The sequence below is a fragment of the Amphiura filiformis genome, chromosome 8 (genome assembly GCF_039555335.1).
Source record: "Amphiura filiformis chromosome 8, Afil_fr2py, whole genome shotgun sequence".
Lineage (NCBI taxonomy): Eukaryota > Metazoa > Echinodermata > Ophiuroidea > Amphilepidida > Amphiuridae > Amphiura > Amphiura filiformis.
In genome coordinates this window covers 31176398-31192407 of record NC_092635.1, presented here as the reverse complement: position 1 = coordinate 31192407, position 16010 = coordinate 31176398, and the positions used below count along the sequence as shown (strand labels likewise).

Below are 16010 nucleotides of genomic sequence, written 5' to 3'. Positions count from 1 at the left end.
TTAACAGTAAAGATAGTCACTTCATCAACGCCAGTATCGGCAGTAGATAATTGCTTCATTAACATCACGGCCCTGATTTGGTAAAACGATCTAACTTGAAATTTGGACATTTTGAGATAAATGAGGACGCTCTTTCCATTGGTGATATCCTCAAATCACCACCGTGCTTCATTTTATGAGATGTGTTTAATAGTTTATTTTATTCAAAAGAAAAACTTCAAGTATTCAAACTTAAAAGCTCTTTTTCTCGATACATCGATTTTCAAGTAGATCATTTTACCAAATCAGGGCCGATCAGTATCAACAGTAAAGACAGTTACTTCATCAACGCCAGTATCGGCAGTATAATAGTTGTCTACAGTTACTTCATCAACGCCAGTATCGGCAGTAGATAATTGCTTCATTAACATCAGTATTAACAGTAAAGATAGTTACTTCATCAACGCCAGTATCGGCAGTAGATAATTGCTTCATTAACATCAGTATTAACAGTAAAGATAGTTACTTCATCAACGCCAGTATCGGCAGTAGATAGTTGCTTCATTAACATCAGTATTAACAGTAAAGATAGTTACTTCATCAACGCCAGTATCGGCAGTAGATAAGTGCTTCATTAACATCAGTATTAACAGTAAAGATAGTTACTTCATCAACGCCAGTATCGGCAGTAGATAGTTGCTTCATTAACATCAGTATTAACAGTAAAGATAGTTACTTCATCAACGCCAGTATCGGCAGTAGATAGTTGCTTCATTAACATCAGTATTAACAGTAAAGATAGTTACTTCATCAACGCCAGTATCGGCAGTAGATAATTGCTTCATTAACATCAGTATTAACAGTAAAGATAGTTACTTCATCAACGCCAGTATCGGCAGTAGATAATTGCTTCATTAACATCAGTATTAACAGTAAAGATAGTTACTTCATCAACGCCAGTATCAGCAGTAGATAATTGCTTCATTAACATCAGTATTAACAGTAAAGATAGTTACTTCATCAACGCCAGTATCAGCAGTAGATAATTGCTTCATTAACATCAGTATTAACAGTAAAGATAGTTACTTCATCAACGCCAGTATCGGCAGTAGATAATTGCTTCATTAACATCAGTATTAACAGTAAAGATAGTTACTTCATCAACGCCAGTATCGGCAGTAGATAATTGCTTCATTAACATCAGTATTAACAGTAAAGATAGTTACTTCATCAACGCCAGTATCGGCAGTAGATAATTGCTTCATTAACATCAGTATTAACAGTAAAGATAGTTACTTCATCAACGCCAGTATCGACAGTAGATGGTTGCTTCATTAACATCAGTATTAACAGTAAAGATAGTTACTTCATCAACGCCAGTATCGGCAGTAGATAGTTGCTTCATTAACATCAGTATTAACAGTAAAGATAGTTACTTCATCAACGCCAGTATCGGCAGTAGATAATTGCTTCATTAACATCAGTATTAACAGTAAAGATAGTTACTTCATCAACGCCAGTATCGGCAGTAGATAATTGCTTCATTAACATCAGTATTAACAGTAAAGATAGTTACTTCATCAACGCCAGTATCAGCAGTAGATAATTGCTTCATTAACATCAGTATTAACAGTAAAGATAGTTACTTCATCAACGCCAGTATCAGCAGTAGATAATTGCTTCATTAACATCAGTATTAACAGTAAACATAGTTACTTCATCAACGCCAGTATCGGCAGTAGATAATTGCTTCATTAACATCAGTATTAACAGTAAAGATAGTTACTTCATCAACGCCAGTATCGGCAGTAGATAATTGCTTCATTAACATCAGTATTAACAGTAAAGATAGTTACTTCATCAACGCCAGTATCGGCAGTAGATAGTTGCTTCATTAACATCAGTATTAACAGTAAATATAGTTACTTCATCAACGCCAGTATCGGCAGTAGATAATTGCTTCATTAACATCAGTATTAACAGTAAATATAGTTACTTCATCAACGCCAGTATCAGCAGTAGATAATTGCTGCTTTAACATTAGTATTAACAGTAAAGATATAGTTACTTAACAACGCGAGTATGTTGGCAGTAGATAGTTACTTCGTTAACATCAGAATCAACAGTAAAGATAGATATTTCATCAGCGCCAGTATCGGCAGTAGATATTTGCTTCATTAACATCAGTATTAACAGTAAAGAGAGTTACTTCATCAGTATCGGCAGTAGATAGTCGCTTCATTTAATAAAAATGTCACAAAGAAATCAAATCATTTGAAAACTTTCGACAAAAATACAAATTGCATCTTATCTCATCTTACGATTAATTATTGGAGCTGGTCTTATGTGTCCTGAGTCTCTTGTTTTGTTTTGTTTTTGTTTTTTCTGTCTTATAAAGGGGGGTAGTCAATGCTGGCCTTATTTGCTTTTCGATCATTCTCTCCATACTCGTTCCATTTTATATTTTTGTAGTGTGTATGTATATTTAATAAGTTTTTTTTATTTTATTAAGATGGTAACTTCCTCAACACCAGTATTGGCAGATAGTTGCTTCTTCCATATCTATCTGTATCAGCAGTTGTTACGAGTCGTTAATGACTCGTGGCCCAAAACAACCTTTACCCAAATTCACTTCAGAATGTACATCACAACGTACTGTTTGATTAAGTTAACAATATCTGAATCTTTAATCAAAAGTAAAGTATGATTTAACATTAATTTTGGTGAGTGAACATAAATACATACAACCAGTCTGAATCAATCAAATACACTGTTGAGTAATGTTACTTAACCAGCGAAGATGTTCAGGGAAGTTCTTTATATTCTTTGCATGTAAAATCCTCGCACAGATGACAATCTCCAAAATGGTGGTTTTTCACCTTTCATGCAATTTCTAATGGAAAACATGCCTGCCTCCATACAGTCCCCTTGTTTCCACTTACATTGACAATATAATTATTCCTTTCATAGACGCACTTTGACGTATTTTTGATCTTCTCCGTTATTACTGGAGGGCATAAAAAAGAAAATTGTTTGATTGGCGTAACATAAAAAAAATTAGGGTAGGTCGGTCGGCAATTAAAAAAAAATTCTACACACATTTTAAGCGGTAAATTGCGTATGATAAAGGCCTTGAAACTTTTTTGTTTCTTTTCTTTTTAATTGAACTTTCTTTTTTAATTTGTTTAAATGTTTTTGCAAAAAACAAATCTAGGGTCGGGCCTATTTTTAGGGTCGGTCGGGTTACGCCAATCAAAATAATTTCTTTTTTAGGCCTGGGCCTAGTACATTGACTACATTAGATATGCCTGGTTCGCAATTCAAATCATCCACACATGTATCACAACCCTCTATGTCTCCCACAAATTGATTTGCCATTCTCTGGAAAGTTGCTGGCGCATTTTTCAAGCCGAATGGCATCTGGTGTACAAAAAGCCGAAATATTTAAGCACGGTCTGTGCATGGAGGTATATATACCTCCATGGTCTGTGAGTGAAATTTGCCAGTACCCTTTTAAAAGATCACATTTTGCATTCCCAATTTTGTCTCTGCAATCATCAGTTCTTGGAATGGGATACGAGTCTGTCTTTGAATCTTTGAATGAACATTTGTAGCTGTATGAACCATCAGGCTTAGGAACAAGGATACACATGGTGAACTCTATTCACTACTACTTGGTTCTATAATATCATTCTCTAGCATATAATATTAATCTCATTTTTGAGATGTTCATTTTCAATGGATTGACTCTGTAAGGATGTTGCTTGATTGGTATTGTATCATAAACATCTTCTGCATCTGCTCTACTTGGCCTATCAGGAAATATAATTATTGTCAAATTTGTAAATCAAATTTGCAATTTGACTTTGTTGGTCTTGAGAAAGATGACCTAACCTTTGGTCTAAGTTAGTAAGCACATCAGAATTGTTAAATTTTACATTATACTCTTTGCGCCCCAGCTCATTATTCTGGTCAAATGTGACATCTCTAACTTTGTCTACATTGGCGAGTTTGACTGCATCGGCATGTTTGTCTACATTATCGGCATGTTTTACTGTACACACAAGTTTTGAAATGCCACTGTTACTTCTTTCAACATACTCTTTGAGCATAATGTGGCATAAATCCCCGCTCTTAAGTCTACCAGGAGTCTTGATAACATAATCTACTTCACCCATTTTTGACTCTACCTCACATGGGCCATGATATCTGGCTTGTAATGAGTGTCCTGAAATTGGAAAAAGTACCAGAACTTTGTCCCCTGATTTGAACACTCTCTAGCATGTTTATCATACCATTGTTTAATTTTGGCCTGACCTTGTTTCAAGTTTTCTTTGGCGATATCAGTGGCTCTGTTAAGCCTATGCTTAAAATTTGAGACGTAATCCATTATAAAGTTGATATTTGATTACTCATTGAGCAACTTGTCTTTCAACAACTTTTTAAGGGTCCGCGTACTGTGTGTCCAAACACTAACTCAAAAGGACTAAATCCCAAAGTTTCCTGAAAAGCTTCCCTAGCAGCAAATAATAACTGAGACTAGTAAACTAGTCTCAGATAATAACAGGTGTTCTTCCTTATCCCAGTCCCTCTGAAATTCCAAACAGTATGTCTTGATCATGTTTTTCAAAGTTTGGTGGAACCTTTCTTGTGCACCTTGTGATTCTGGATGGTAAGCACTTGAGGTATACTGCTGTATACCTAATACATGACCTTCCGGAGTAAAGTTTGATCCTTGATCAGACTGTATGGACTTGGGGTGCCCCACAAATGTGAAGAACTTGTTTTTTCACTATAGTGACTGCTTTAATGTGTCTCAAGGGTGTGGCTTCAGGAAAGCGTGTTGACGCGGACATAATTGTCAGAAGGTATTGGTTACCTGACTTAGTTTTTGGTGGCCAACACAATCAATTTGTTTTGTTTCTTCTAGTTTCAATGCCCTTTAACTAATCTCTTTGAGCTCTGGGTCATTTTGTTGCTACAGAATTAGCTTGTCATGACTTAATGGGTATTTTATGGTTTCCCCAAATTGTTCAAAAAGCTATGTCATTTTAGGGGTCTTTTTATCTCCTGGAGAAGAGGGAAGTTATTCTCATTCAACTTTGACACAATCCCTCATTTCAAATATATAGTTTTGGTTTCTCTTTTGTTCAGAAACCAAAAATCAAGGGATTAAAAAGTAGAGCTGATCTGATCTGCAATCATAACACTATTATGCTGGGAGGACACAGTATAGGGTATATAACCAGAAGTATACAATAGCCTATTGTGCTAACATAATTATTATCATGATTGATATCGGAAATCTATCCCGCGGACGACAGTTGATGCTCTCTGTCGAAGGTAGGTGGCATATTACACTCACGAGTTCTAGGCCTAGAAATCATATACATGCGCGTATACTGAAGGATGGGGTGGGGTGGGGGAATTTGTTTGTTTGTATGAAACATAAACGATGCATGGAGATGATTTGATTATGAATTAGTTTATTATCCCCAGGAAGCACAACCCATACCTCTTTAAGAGGGGCTCCTCTCCCTATATAACCACCTCTTTCCTAAATTACCCCTTTCCCCCTCCTCCTCCCCTACATTCGATATCTTCATCTCGAGCTCTCCTCCCCCTTCTCTTTCACTTCCAATGCTCTCTCTCATATGTTTCTCTCTCTCCCGGCCCATATCCCCTTGCCCTCCAACCCCCCCCCCCCCACACACACACCCCAATCTTCTCCCCTCTATCTTCTACTTTTTGCAGTAAAAATTGCTTCAGTAAAAGTCATTAGGTTATTAGAGGTCATATAATGGCCTTCCATCGATTCTGGTACATGGGATTAAGGACATGAATCGATTTTGTTTATAGCACCTATACAATTACAGTAGTGGCTCCTTTTGTAATGTCGAATGCAAATATTTCGATGGTCTATATATTTTCACAGTGAAATCAGCTTAGGCTATTTGGTAGTCTCAAGCCAATGCCTTCAAACTAAATCAATGCTTTCAAATGTAGACTGTTTTGTTCGACTTCTCTGCTCGTGAATATTGCACTGCGAAATTTAAACATTTCTTTTGTATACTTAGATCAGGTAACTCGAAAATCCTGTAATTTTATTCGTCACACCACTTATAAGAAACTGAAACCAAAACCGAAACTACCTGTCACAAATGTTTAGTTTTAAACAAAAGGTAGAAACAAAGAGTTCGATATCTTGTGATTCAAGTGGTTAGGCAGGACAATAGGAAACCACGTGACCAAAACCAAAACCAAAACTAAAACTATATATTTGAAATGAGGCAATGCGTCTTCCAAAATGTAGCCTATCATCAATTTGGTTTTCACTGTCCTGAATTGTTTGTACGGAGGCATTCTACTCATTGCCCGTGTAACTGCACATGCAGGAAACAATCTTTATGGGCGGTGGACTATTATATTATCACCAAGGGATACAACTCCCTGTAACACAAAAGGTTCAAATTCTTCACACACTTTGTCTGTGTCACTTCCCTTTTGTGAGGATTCTTGTTTCTTGATTTTACTGACTATTTGTTTCTTTGACCCAAGTGACACTGCACATGGCTGCTGTTTTTGTTTAGCTTGTAAATTCCGACACTGGGTCACTGTATGTCCTGATTGATTTCTTACAGTAATTGCAAGTTACTTGGATTTCAATTCAGTCCCAGCTTTTGTTTTGGTACCTGAACCCCATAAGGTCCCTCTACCACCAGTACTATGCTGTGAATTAGACGGAGGTTTCCCTTCTTGTGCACACCATGATTTGCCTTAGGATGGATATGCTTCTTTGAATAACTTCTGTTATGGCTAAAATTACTTGTATCTTTAAATACAAACTTGTGAGTTAAGGGATGTGGCTATAGGAACAAAGACCAAACAAACATATTCTTGTTTACGCCGTAATATTGTAGTATTTCAACCATTTTACAACTTCAGCTGTGTAACTTGCAAAAATTCCCGCTAAAAGTGGTTCTTTGAATTTTTTAAAATACATTAAAAATCGCATTGGACTTTTCGTACTGATTATACTATAATGATTACCTGCCTATAATGTTCTGATCACACTATAGACTGGGATTATATGTGACCCCATTGCCAGGCAATTTGTTCCTATTGTTCCTTGTCTGGAAAAATTCAGGGACTGTGCTTTTAAATAACCCGCCAGAACACAATAAGGCCATTGACCTGTGTAGTGGTCATACGTTGTTCATTCGACCATAAAAGATTTCTAGTCCCTCAGCAACTCATTAAAAATGCGTTGCATCAGGTCAGGGATTCTATTATAATAATTCTAATCCTTTCTTTGAGGTGAATAGATAAAAGAGAGTTCTTGAAAAACAGGTGTGATGTTGTAGATAATATATTATCATCAAAGTTGCTGGCATATAGGACATTTCGTGGAAGTGGCGCTTACTATATATTTCTTGTAAACACAATCTAATGTGGTACTCGCTACATGGAGAAGGTCGGTCTGCAAATGTCCAGTGCATGAAGCTATATAGTAGAGATATTATAGCTTCATGTTCAGTGTAAATCAATTAAAATACTATAGCTGGATATCAAAAAATCGTGATGCATTCCTTCTTGTTATGGACGATATTAATTTTGATATTATTGTGACAAAATCCATTCCCTTCTCAATTGATTAGGCTCCAGTCTTAGGCTTTCTTTTCTAAAAAATAAATCCTAGGGCCTAAAGGCAATTAAATATGGGCTAAACCCATATTCGGTATGCGGAAAGTTTTCATAGTCATCTATTACCTATACCAGGGGTCCGCAAATAGCGTGGCTTCCCGAGTGGCGCGAGGCGCCGTTTAGATTTAAAATAAATAAATAAATAAATAAATAAATTCCCATGTTCTCCGTGTAAAGACAGGCTAAAATAGTGCAAAATATTGCACCAAATGGCGTCATTTGCACCTCAACTTAAAAAACAAAACGATAACTTCACAGGGGGCACCCTCTGACTCCCCGGCCGTGCTAAAGCACCGCGAAAGCTGCTTCGCAGCCATTGAGTGGCGCTTTTCAGTCTTTATTTCATGTGGCGCTTCAACAAACCTATTTGAGGAAGCCTGACCTATACCAGTTTTCACCCCGATGTGGCAGTGACGTCAACACGTTGAAGCAGCTGTTTCGCTCGCGCATCTATGCGGCGTCTTTAAGCGTGTGCGAGTGTACATCAGCGCTTTGATCGAACGCTAGGGAGTGTAATGAAATTCATACAGTGCTGATGTCACTGCCATATCAGTAGCCTGAATCCTTCTGGCCTCTAATGACGGCGTCTTTTATTTACCCACAATCCGTCACGTTGCCTTATTCACCAACAGCACAACCCGATGACCGTGCGTAGTTGTTGAAAAACTGAAGGATCCAGTCTACCACATCAGGGTGAAAATGGTATAGCTTATCGCAAACCAGCCAAATTTGTATATGTTTGAATAGCTATAGAATACCCGTGAATATAGTGTCAGAAACTCTCACACATCTTGGGATAACCTTGTCATTAATGTGAGACTGAAAGCAACGCCATTTTGGGGATATATTTGAACATTGCGAGGGAAAACATTGCGGTAAAAGTAAGTTAATCATGAAAATCGTTTAATTCTAATAATATCAACCAGTAACGGACACTTAGCCAAGACTATGTGAGAAGTTTGGGGTATGTAAAGCATTTTCTTGTTATAAAAAACAAGGAAAAAGCAGTCCAAAATTAAACAACTCGATATTTAAAGAAAGTACATTTTGAGAAGGCCTACGCTGGTTCTTTTAATTCTAGTTCAAAATCTGTTCATCACCTGCAGTCCGATTTGGTATCTATGGTTTCATAAAAGTATTGGGAACTCTTTTTATGATATTTTGGTTTAAAAAACGATACTGTTAAAAATATCGGTATTTATGCCAGCGACATTTCTATTATGTAAAATGCATTGAAAATTGTCGGCTAAAAAGTGCATAAATTAAAATCGCGAACAGTAATAGAAACAACAACTATCTACATTCCAAGCGGAAACGCTTTTCAAAAAACATACCACCTTTTTCGGGCAATCGCTGAAACCGAAATATGAAATTCTAGGCCATCTGTAAAAAAGTGCGTGAGCAGAAATGACCATGAACTTGGGTCACCGAAATAAGTGTTTATATTGGTGTCAGGCCTTTCATAGTGATACAACAATTAGCCCCCAATAATGGCTTTCATTTGAACCGTTATTTGTTAAACTGTGATTTTTACTTTTTGAGAAATCAATGAATGTATCAAAAAACTTTTCGAAAGTCGATTAAAAATGGCCTAACCCGTTAAGCCATAGTCATCTGCCATTGTTGTTGCTTCATGTGAAGTTCTAATTTTGCAAGCACTTTCATCCAGATGAGTTTTAATGTCAGCGTGTACACATCTTTTGAATTGTTCTACAAGAACCAATTGCCTAAGTTGGACGAAATCATCTTTGAATACTGTTGAGCCAATCCACCTGTCTCGTATATGAGTTTGGTCTGCTTGCTTTCTTGTTTCTCTAAACTTTTGTCTGTATTCTTCAGGCACCAGCTCATAGACCTACAAGGGCTGCCTGATTGACTTCTTCATAATTATTTAACACTTCTCTGTTGTTATAAACTCTGTTGTTATACTCTCCCTAGCCGTCCCTACAAAACTTACTTTATAACAGTAGGGTCCACTGCTCTTTAGGCCATTTCAAATTTGTAACTATCTTTTCAGAGAGTTGAAAATACTTGTCTACTTCTTTTTCTTGGAATTTAGTCACAAGCTTAACATACTTTGTAACATCAAATCCTGAATTTGAGGAGAAACTTGATGAGTATTTGTCACCTTGTTTTGCTAACTTCTCTTTTTTAAACTTGCATTTTTTTTTTAATTTCTTGTTCTTTCAAAATATGTGCTTCCATTTGCAATTTCTGTGCAGCCAAATCCATCTTTTGTTTTTCCAAGTTCCAATTCCCAAGTTCCAATTTTGCTACTTTTCCTTTTCTTCCGTTTTTAATTTATGCTGCTTTTTGTTTTCCATGTCTACTTTTCTTTGTTGTTTAAGAGCTATCTTTTCTTGCTTTTCAATATCTAATTTTTTGCATATATAACTGCAATTGCATTTTCATTTTTTCCATTTCCAACTGAATTTCTAGTTCTTACAATTTTACTGCATCCCGACCGGTTTCAGTTTGAACCTCTTTTTTTCTAGTTCAAAAGAGATTCCTCGAAAACCTCTTCATCAACCAAAACATCAATCGGGCATTTTTGATCCCTCGTTTTTCTGTTTAATTGCTTTACTTTCAAATTAAAGTGTTTTGCAAATTCTAGTAATGCAGGCTTTTTCAACTCATCAAACTTCTCCCAAGTTATTTATAGTTTCAAGAAAAATTTTCAATGCAGTAGTTGTAGTCCTTGCCCCTATAATATACTTATTATATCTTACTTGTCACCAATGAGCTATAATTTTTGAGAAAAATGCAAAAATAGGCACAAAATTGGCCAGGGGTGTAGTACCCCCTTAAGTTAACAAATTATATATGAATATTTAATCAAAAGTGATTGTGAACCTGAGATTATAATCTGATCTACAGGCCAACTTGAAAATTTCACGCCCCCCCCCCCTCCCCCTCCAGGTAAATCCGGCCCTGGTTGTGTCACAGGTCGAAGATGAGCAAGAGATGATGCATCAGAGATAGGGTGTGAAATATTGCCACTCATAAAACGTAAGATTATAATTTCAATTTCATAGTTATTAATACCTGGATGAATGATAATGATTAAACAATAATTTTGGTAAGTGAACATTAATGCCTACAATCAGTCAGAATCATACACTGTTTAGTAATGTGGCTTAACCTGCAGCCTTCTTGTTGTCGACAACTACGTTCTGATGTATTCACTTGTCCTGTGAAGATCACTATTCAGCGAAGTCCACTGAAGACCTTTATATCCTTTTCATATAAAACCCTTGCACAGATGACAATCTCCAAAATGGTGCTCTTTTCACCTTTCACACAATTTCTAATGGAAAACAGGCCTGCCTCCATACAGTCCCCCTGTTTCCACTTACATTGACAGATGTTTTGTTTCATAAACCAGACTTCAGCAAGTCGACAGAAGAAAATATTCCTATCTTGGAAGAGGTACGCACTTTGACGTATTCTAAATCTTCTCCGTTATTACTGGATAGTAGTACATCGACTACATTAGATATTCTGGTTCGCAATTTCCTTTCTTTGAAAATATATGGACTGTAGGCTCATTAACTAGCCAACAACAACACTGTCATAAACTCTGACAAAAATCATATAGGACATTTTCTTACATACTAAACACCAACAATGCCCCCATTCTATTAATAGCCCATTACTTCATTCACATCTTCACAACATATGACGTAATCTGGAAATTCCCAAGACTAATTATAAACATTAACCTTTCACATTACAACACTTCCTGGGGAATGCCAAAATGATGTCATATCCACTTTACATTCTCGAGGATTCCCAATCCATAAATAGTCCTGACTTTGTTTACTGTGATGACCTGACAAGGTGATTCCCAACTTGTAAACAAAGACAAATGATCAAATTAAATTACTCAGGGCACATCACTTAGTATAGTTACTTCATCAACGTCAGTATCGGCAGTTATCTACTGTAGATAGTTGCGTTATACTCAAAATAGTTACTTGTCAAAATAGTCACCAAGTTCAGTATCGACAGACAGTACAGTAGTTGCAGCATCAGTCATGTCAGTAGCAAAGATAGGTACTTCATCAATGTCAGTACCAGCAGTAGATAGTTGCTTCATCAACACCAGCATCAGTAGTAAAGATAGTTACTTCATCCACAACATTATCGGCAGGAGTTTGTTGCTTCATCAGTATAGCTACTTCATCAACGACAGTATCGGCAGTATACACTCATAGAAATGACATTCGCCTTGTTGGCGCAATTCAAAAGGAGTAAGTTTGGACAACTCAAAAATAGTGTAAAAGTTGCCAAAACAAAATTCATTTTAGTTATCCGAACTTAAAAAATGCTGAAAAAGCTCAAAAAGTTCCGTCAACTAATCAACTTTGTTGGCATTACTTAAAAAGTTGATGTAAGTCGTTGCGTCAACTTGTTAAGTAATGCCAACTTCTGAATTCAAGTTCAGGGAACTTAGAAAAATAAACAAGGTTCAAAGAACTAATTAGTTGAGTTATTGTAACTCAACATGTAAGTTGATGTAACTCGTTCATATAAAGTTACTGGTACTTATTGTTTTGAGTTATTCCAATTTGGTACTTTGGTACTTAATTCACGTAATTGGATCATTTTCTGCACAATTAGCAGTATTCAAATATTTATTTTTGTAATCAGTGCAAAATTTTGTATACTATAGCACACCTCTAGAAAATTATGCTAACCTAGGCTAGTTTCATTTTCTGAGTTGTAACAACTCAATAAAAGTAAGTGCAAATAAGTGCGACCAACATAATGATATCGAGTCAGCGTTACTCAAAATTGTACGCGTTGGCATTACTCGGAAAGTTGACGCAACGACTTACATCAACTTACTGAGTAATGCCAACGAACAATTTCTATGAGTGTATAGGTGTTTCATCAACATCAGCATCAGCAGTAAAGATAGTTACTTCATCAATGCAAATATCGGCAGTAGATAGTTGACTTATCAGCAGTAAAGATAGTCACTTGATCAACGTCAGTATACGGTATGCAGGAGATAGTTGATTTATCAACATCAGCATCACTAGTATAGAGATAGGTATTTCATCAACGAGAGTATCGGCAGTATTGCTTCATCAACATCAGATCAATAGTAAAGATAGTTACTTCATCAATGACATTATCGGTAGTAGATAGTTGCTTCCTCAACATCAGCAGTAACGATAGTTACTTTATCATTGCTTTGGGGGGACCACAGGGTAAAATTGCACAATTTTGTGCGCTTCACAGTGAAAACTTTTTAAGGACGCACGCAAAACCCATCACAACATCGACATCAGTATCGAGAGTATTGATGGATGGTCCTTACTATTTACTCTGACTATTTCCGTGGAATACGTCGCTTTGTACGTGCAAATGATGACAACAATAACGCGAAAAACTAATTAACCATTACAAGAGAAATAAAGAGACGGCGAAAAACACGTGCAAATAAATGAGCCGTTGCATAAAGGTTTATTTTACGTTAAGGCGTATCGGAGAGGAGCGTGACCTAACGGTGAGACAAATAAAGCTGACACACAAGAGGAATGATATAGTTTTTTTTTATAAAGGAGATCACAAGGCTTGATATAAGGGGTACATTTGATTTCCGCCACATTTGCATGATTTTTCTTGGTAGGGGTAAAACGCCAATACATTCGTTTTGATATTATCTGAAGAACCACAAGACCTGTGGAAATATAAATGCGATTATCGCCTTCTTCGACTCGTTTCCTAGAGATCAATGTTTTAATATTAAGAAGTAAAACTGCAGCTGTGTGCAGTCAAATGGCTAACTAGATAAATATGGCTCGAGCCATCCCACTCGCCTTAAAGTTACCGTTATGCATAGGTGACACCTATTAGTGAACTTTTGATTTTGAATATAATAATTGCTGTTACCTAGAAACGGAAAATTAAAGTGGTTTTAGTCAATCAATCGGTTCTAGTCGATCTCCTTGCCCGGGTCTCCTTGATTGTGGTTGTTTTATACCACTTTTCAGCGAACTTTTCATGTGTCTGTCTGAATTCAGACTTTTTCATAGTTATTTATTTTCAGCCCGTTTTTGTACTTTTTACCCAAAGTTTACGCGCTATTTCAGATTTTTTTTCACGGTTTCGTGCTTGTTGAGTGTTAATAAGTGGCATAGCTGTATTACTATACTTGAAATAATTATGTAACGATGTAACCTTATAGATCTAGAGTTCTAGACGACACGTTCTGTTATGAATCATGCATGCATACAGGGTGTCCCAAAATAATAACGGGTGAATGGATTTGGACACAAGTCGAGAAATTCTAGGCGTCAAAATCCAAAAATTTTAAAAACAGCGTAAAGCCCATCTTATTATGCATCTTATACGCTCATTTGACTTGAATCGGTTGACTGATTTGCGAAGAAATGAGCGATTAGGCCTAATAACGCATACGTCAACTCACTTCATTCCAATTAGCTTAGATTATTGGTTTTTCTAAAGATATTTGAAAAAAAAATGTGGTCAAAGTCATCAAAGAAAAGTGTTAATACAAAAGGCTCAAAATATGCTCGTACCCCCTAAATTTTAATGCTCCGACGCGCCGCCACTGATAGCCAGAGAGTTGATATTAATTGCCATAAAGCCGACACTGATATCCTAAAGGGTTCGAGTTATCTACGGTAGATAGCAATAATTCGTCCTAATGTCCCAAATGCACCGGAATTAATACTCTACCGTGACTTAGGTTTCAAGTTAACTTCTTGGAAAATAGTAAGATAAGAGTTTGTTTTCTGTAGGGGCCTGAAAACTCAAATGCAAAATGCGGGTTTTTTTTCCTCTCTCCTTTTTTCATGTTTTTAGAGTTAGGATGTACGATCATGCCTCAAATCACTAGAAAAATACGAAAATTGAAAGTTTTAGGAAAATTATATATTTTTTTATACCGATGTTTAGTGATTTTATATTGCTTATAAACACACTGTATGAGAAAAAAAAACCTTTCGAATCTTTTATCGTAATTTTTTCTTACAAATATAAATACAAGCATTTTTTTCTGGATTTCTCAACAACAACAAAATAATAAAAAAATAAAGAAATTCGGTAGAAATAACAAAGACGAAATGCGCGGGGCATTTTTTGTTTTGTATAGCCTTATCCTTATGAAATAGTTTTAAATACCGGGTATGACAAAACCAATAGGCCTGTAGGGGTAAAACAAATAGGGCTATGCATTGCTATTATTAGTGTTATTATTTTATTATTATTAGTATTATTATTATTATTATTATTATTATTATTATTATTATTATTATTATTATTATTATTATTATTATTATTAGTGTTATTTGTTTATTATTATTACATTATTATTATTATTATTATTATTATTAGTGTTATTATTATTATTATTATTATTATTATTATTATTATTATTATTATTATTATTATTATTATTATTATTATTATTATTATTATTATTATTATTATTATTATTATTATTATGCCTATTATTATTATTATTATTGGCCCCCGGTATTAATATTTTATTATACAACGCAGCATTTAATATCGTTGCATTATTGTAGTTGCGGTGGCGCACGGACATGCTGCTTGCAGGCTATGCAGCAAAAAAGGTTTGAATTTCACAGTCAGTGTGCAATGTGCTTCTCGTCCAGCTTGAAGTTCCTCGATGAAGCAGCCAGGTCCAACATCACTTACATGACGTCACAACTCCTTGGCGACCACAAGATTGTATGCCAACAATATTTCACTTCATCTATGTTGATCGCGCTATTGTAATCAAGATATTGCTAATCGATGACTATTGGACCGGCCTTTTCAGTGTCATTTACTGATGGATTCGCGTGTATGTCTGCATGTATATTGGAAGAAAAATAAACTCATAGGGAAACTGCAGCTTGTACGCCATGGTTGAATGTGAGAGCTTACGGCGTTTCGCTCCACTCGTCTTATTTACGGCGTGAACAGTTTTGCCAGGAGTTATTCATTCCAAAAACAGGGTGACTGGTAATTTTATTTACAAGCCGTATAAAAAACATCGAACAATACATCTTTTATCATGTCTCAAAACGGATTATCATGGTATTCGGATCTAACGAGTCTAACCTACATTTTACGTGGATTAAAGGATGATACGCGGATGATACTAACTTCAAGATAGTGCCGTCTACTCAAGTGGGTTTTACAATTACAAAGTGTTCTTGAAAAGGACCAAATTAACGTTTGGACAAGGTATGTTTATAACAGACATTTGTCATTATTTCCCCATCAGAAATCTTCCAGTCCAAAATATTGAGAACCCAAAATACTGACAGAGATAAACAGCA

General features: G+C 35.9%; 1 protein-coding gene across 1 annotated transcript in view; it reads left to right on the top strand.

Moving 5' to 3' along the window:
• The first annotated feature begins 15316 nt into the window (after positions 1-15316).
• Positions 15317-16010, top strand: part of LOC140158947 (sodium/calcium exchanger 1-like) — a 145227-nt gene continuing 144533 nt past the window's right edge. Inside the window, 1 exon segment of the mRNA XM_072182237.1 lies at positions 15317-15915. The gene's annotated coding sequence lies outside the window, so the exon portion shown is untranslated.